The sequence below is a fragment of the Aquila chrysaetos genome, chromosome 23 (assembly GCF_900496995.4).
Source record: "Aquila chrysaetos chrysaetos chromosome 23, bAquChr1.4, whole genome shotgun sequence".
Lineage (NCBI taxonomy): Eukaryota > Metazoa > Chordata > Aves > Accipitriformes > Accipitridae > Aquila > Aquila chrysaetos.
Genome location: NC_044026.1, coordinates 6544804 through 6550351, shown reverse-complemented (window position 1 = coordinate 6550351; position 5548 = coordinate 6544804).

Sequence of the window (5548 nt, the reverse complement as noted above, 5' to 3'; positions counted from 1 at the left end):
TATTAATAGAGAAATAAAAATCTAGTAATAAGCATAACTTATGAGCCATTTTCCCCAAGCAGCCTGAGAGTATCAAATTTTTGAGTGAGGGAACATGTTGTAATTCCAGCCATGTTCACCACTCCAGATTACTTGGGCTTTTCCTAAGACTTCCTTGCAATTAGGCAAGCATCAGACCCCTATTCAGTTTGTGCACAAAGCTTCTGATGACTAATCAATTAAAAACTACTAACAATGGCAGTACTGCTTATTTGTTATGACACTTTAGCAAAAACAAGGCGAGAAAATAAGAAAATCAAAGCTTCTGCAAGAACTCAGTGACAATGCCAGCACAGGACCCCTAAACACCCATACAGCAGACAAAAAAATAACTGCTTGGCAAAATATTATCAAAGTATTCTGCCTAGCCTCTGGAATTATTTGGGGCAGCATTTAGCACAGTGATTTATGTTCAGCCAGTTAGAGCTCAGCCCTGTGAAAGACAGTAAATTATCCTCCAAAGGCAAAGGGTTCATGCTCCAGTCATAGGAAATCAATTGATGTAGACACTTAATTATCTTATTTTTTCATAAGCATTATCTTCCACACATCTGCTGCTTTGATTTTCTTGCTTTTTTGCTGCAAGGAATGTCATAGTTCAGGCAAAAGTAGCTCTGTATTTTGTTTCCTATGTCTCGTGCTCTTCTGAGGCTACAGCTTTTACAGGTGGTAGGAGAAAGCATCAGTACAGTCATTTCTACATGCTTCTAAGGCAACTAATCCTTCCTTCTAATCTACCTTAGTGCCTCCTGAGACAGAAGTTTATTTTTCAAAGCTCAATCCACTCAAGTTACTGCTCCTAAAGATTCTTTCTTTTTCAATCACAATATTTCAGGGTCCGCTCTAATTGCGTGCATCCTTTTTGTGCTCTCCTAGCAATGTAAAGAATATTCTTGCATGGGTTTCCTCAGGTCGCTTTGTTACTCCATCTTATTTGTTGCTTTTGTTCATGGAATTTTAATGATATTCTAGCAAGGCACTGGATAGTCTGACTATAGACATGCAGCCATTGTACAGTTTGTCCAGATTTTATTGTATGCTGTCCCTTTCTGGCTGGGTGAGAAGGCTAAATCTAGGATTCCTTTGCTCACAGTTCCAGGTTCCTTTCCAGCATATTGCCCTTTATTGTACAACATTCAAGAATAATTTCTGAGCACACATTGTACATAGCAAATTGCAAAAGCAGAAGTTAGAGAGCTGCTCCATGATAACAGCAGACAGATCATAGTCATTACAGACAAGGACCTTTTAAACTCATGCTAGCCATATATGAGGGATAAACTGCCGCATCCATCTTACAGACCTCACTGCAAATTAATTATAGCCATTTCAGTTGCACTTCTGCTGACTCCAAGAGCTTTAACCCACAAAACAGGATAAGATCTTGAGGCGGCTGTCTCTCAGGCAGAGATATCAAGTTGTGAAACTTGATTTTCATTTCAATGACTCAGCTACTGGCTAGTGAAGCTGTCACTTGCTTTGGCTCTGATGAGTATTGTTAGTGCCAACGTACTGTCTCCACGTCAAGGAAGTCCTAAGGAGACCAGTAATAAGCTTGAAGCCATTCCGGGATCTGCCTTGAGAACTGCTTCTGTTCAAACCAGAACTATTGAGATAATATCAGTAATACAAGCACTACTGAGTTACTTAAGTAGTAATGTGGTAAAGCCAAAAAAGCAGGGGTTTGGACTTGCTTAGTCACGTTGGAAATGAGCAAGGCTGCAGATCTTCTGCGTGCTGAAGGCAAAAAGGAAAATTACCCAACAGCTGTCAGCATTTATTTCAGGAGGCATACAAGAGAGTCACAGAAAAGACAAAAGAGAAGCATCCTATAAAGAAATCCACAGTGATTCTGGCTGGAGAGGAGGAGAAAGGCACTCCTAGCATGCATTCCTGGTTAAGTGTTGCAGTGGCAGTCACATAACTGCTGAGACCTCCTCCACTTAAGCTGCAGTTGCACATGGAAACACGTAGAACTGATGAAAGATCTTCTAGCTTTTTTTAAAAAGAAAAATGAAATATCTATTTTTATTTTAAATGAGATTCCAATTGCAAAAGCTTTTTTTTTGAGGTAACTAGCATGTTCAGGTTTTTCACTTACTTAAAATGTCAATTTGAGGTCAGTTGCTTTATCCAGTATAAATCTGCTTTAAGTGCAGATGGATATACCGTATCAAATAGGAGCTCTCTTTGCCTTGTGTGGAAAACTTGGACAATGTGACTGAACAAGCCTCAATACATGAAAACATGCTTCATGTTACTGCTATGTGTACAAAATAGGTCTGACGTGCCTTTGAAGGTACAACACTAAAAGTACTACTATGAGTGCAATGTGATGTCTGCGTCTTTCTGTTTCAGTTGCTACTCTGTCCTCTCCAAGAAGAGTGAGCTTTGTACAAGAGGGCATTAAGGGAAAGAATCTAGTAGGGTATGTAGCTACTCAGTTTTGATTCAGACTTGGCTGAGCAGAAAATCAACCACCCCTGTATTTAAGATTTTCTGGAATGAGGATCTCGGTGGGCACAAGTTCTGTTGTTGTGCTAAAACAGGTGTGTTCAGACTGTAGGAGGCTCAGAACTGGTTTGTTTTCAAAGATCTATAGCTTTTGGTGTTGCAGCAAGCTGTAGCAAGATTTAACTCGGTGTGAATAGGCTCTCTGGTATAAATTTGTGTTTCTCGCTTGCTTTCCACCTTAACCTATATTAAACTATAAGCCCAACAAGCCCTGTGGAGAACTTTAGTAGAATTACCAGACTGCCATTGAATTAACTAGCATGACATAGTCATCACTTCCAACATCAGTGACGGATGTGTCAGGAGCCATACCTTTCAGGACCAACTGGAACAACTCACTGTGTTGCTCTGAAGTTCACCCTGGCCAGGGTGAACTCCAGGATACTGAAGGACACAAACCTCTGTCTGGCTTCTTGGTGCTGAGTGATTTCTGAACAATGCAGTCTCACTAGCAGCAACCTGGCATTGGCCCAAAGGTTTGAGCCCTGAAACATGCCTCAGAGGCCTGCAGCCAGAAGCAATGACAGGCTTTTCCCAATTACGTGTGAACTCGGCGCTTAGGTACACTCACACAGTTGACTGTGTAACTGAGGTAACAGGTTGGGTGGTAAAACTCACTTGGGAAAACAGCTCTACAGTGGAACAAGAACAGAAAATCGCAAAATTACTCCTCTCTAACTGGAGTCTTACTAGATGTTTCATGATCAATTCATTCACAACACTCTTAGGAAACTCTAGGAAACATCCTCTGCTCTGAGAAAAATGCATACTTTGCTCCTGAATCACAATTTGGCAGTGCTGACACTTGCGTGTGTTCTTTTGGAAGTGTACTTTTGGTTTGGAGTGATTAGTTTCTCTAAAATGAGTGCCAGAAAGTACTCTGGGTTTTTATTTTAAAAGTGTGGTCATGACAGATATGGGATATCAGAATTATGGAAATAGTGATGTGTGCCAGATTCTACAAATGACCATTTTATCTTCAAGTGTATCTCTTCAGTAAGTGTATATCCTCAATACACTTATCAAGTATTATATACATCCAATATATGTTACTCTTTCTTGAGACTGTCGGGTTTCTGGCATGCTCCCTATTCTCTTGCTACATGGTGGAGAGCTTTCCTGGTCATTGCTAGCTACTGGGAGACACTTCTTTCTCTGAATCCCCCTGTGTCACCAACTTTCAAACTTTGTGCAGCTTAATTGGAAGCATTGCTGTTATCCTCTGGATATTGTGGAACAAAGTATTGGGCAGATAAACACTTAGAGCACTCCAATACCTTTGTTCTTAAGACTTCTACAGCCTATGAAATTCCCCCAATTTAGCCAGTCACCTGAACACCACCCTTGACTCAAAAACAGTGAAGGCAAAAGCAAATAAAAGCATTTTGCACAGCTAAAGTAGATATGAGAGCTTGCAAAGGCTTATAATCACACACACCAACAGGAACAGAAATTTACCCATTCAGCTCATAAAGGGTTTTCTCCCCCGTTATATCATCAGATAAGCTGGGAAACATTTCACAGCTTTCCTCTCTGAGAGCCCCATGGCTCAAGCCAGCTCTTCATCCTGATGTTGTCAACACAGAAGGCGGCCAGTATGAGAATCCCTTCTTTCCTCTAATTAGTGTTAATGAACCAAGAGGGAAGCAAACTAGCCCTTCTACCCAAAAAAGGCTGAGCTTCCCACTTGGAAAAGAGTAAAGGTTCTGTGAGTCTGGACAGAGGATCTCCTCTACCATTTAGTAAGTTAAAACATGCCTTCCCACATTTTTCCAAACCCTTAACCAAGTTGACAGTCCCTTCACATTGGTTTGGAAAGTGTTCAAACCCCAAGACGAAGCATCTTCTTACATGACATTTTTATAATTCATGTTAAAATGTATGTTTACTTCAACTGGAATGTAAATAAAGTTAATGCATGTGGATCTTGAACAAAAGCAGAGATGGGGCTAAGCAATCACTCTGATACAGTCATGTCTTTGAGGAGTGATTAAAAGTAAGCTTATAGGAAGCAAAACGAAGGAGGGGAAGGCAAACTCAGGGAGGAAAAGGGACTGAATTGAAAACTATGGACAAGGAAACAATTCCAGAGAAACTTCTCCCTGTCTGGAAAAATTTGCATTTCTATGTTTGAACATGTTTAATTTCACCATCAAACTAGAGAATGAGAACGATATAGAGTTACTACCCAAACCCTAAAGGAAGAAACTATCGTTTGAACTGAAAAAGTGATACTCTGGCACAGTGGAAGGGACAGCTGACCAAACCAGATAAAAAGTAAACACTTACATGACGGAAAGCAAACAAAGCTCTGCTTCAAACAGAGCGGCTGAGCAGCTTCAGGTGATGGAGTACGGGAGAGGTGGCACCAGGAACTCACAGGTCTGTTCTGGTAAATACCAGACAGAACTGAGAGTCCCCGCACTCACTTCATGAGGGGCTGCTGGATTCGCCAGGGCTGGTTTCACTTGTGCTACACGGGTCCCCAGGGCAGGTACGGTTATGTCCGGCACGTCCTGGAGGCACTGCGGCGCACGGGTAGAATCTGGTTATTTGAAGACATGGAATGTCTCCGCTCCCACCGGGCTGCCAAATGGCGGTCGGTCCCGCCAGGCGGCAAAGCCGGCACACCGAGCTGGCCACAGGGCTCTGGCGCTTTCCAGGATCAGCCCGGTCGGGGCTTGCCCTGAGCCCCGAGGGCAGCCTGAGGGAAGACCGGTGTCCACACTCGGCACCACAGCCCGAAGGGGAACTAAACCCAGGTGTGGCGGCTGAGGGAAGTGGGCGGATGCCAGAGAAAAGAGGGTTAGCGCAAACTTCGGGGAGATGCCCCAAAGGAACCCACGCAGGAGGCCGCCATGATGGCCAGCTCGCCCTCAGCCCACCCTGGAGCAGCCGGCCAGGCCCCCACCCGCCCCCGGCGGGCGGTGCAGGCGGCGGGGCGGGCCGGGGGCGGACATTGGGAGGGGTGAGGCGCCGGCCGCGGCCGGGGCGA